Below are 345 nucleotides of genomic sequence, written 5' to 3'. Positions count from 1 at the left end.
AACTACCTCCGCTAGCTGTCGTTTTTGTGGTATTTGCGTTCTAGAAAAAGTGGACTTAACAGTCTCGAAAAAGTTTTCACGCCGCCTACATGCGCGTCTTAATACAGTTATAGAAGTTATATCTAGGTGCAATAACTCTAGTCTAATATCAGGGAGAAGATTTCGAATGAGAGTTTCAACTAACTCTTGTTCGGAAATTGGTATCCGTAAACTATCGCTAAGAGTCATTACAGCTTCCAAAAACTGTTCAAATGACTCTCCGTGCTTTTGCTTTCTATTTCGTATTCTTTCTTTTATATCATAGTCAGTTCGTACGTCTTTAAAGTTGCTTTTCAACGCGTCACA

The sequence above is a fragment of the Rhagoletis zephyria genome, unplaced genomic scaffold (genome assembly GCF_001687245.7).
Source record: "Rhagoletis zephyria isolate East Lansing unplaced genomic scaffold, Rhagoletis_zephyria_1.1 Rzeph_scaffold_14901, whole genome shotgun sequence".
Taxonomy (NCBI): domain Eukaryota; kingdom Metazoa; phylum Arthropoda; class Insecta; order Diptera; family Tephritidae; genus Rhagoletis; species Rhagoletis zephyria.
This window is presented reverse-complemented; position numbering follows the sequence as displayed.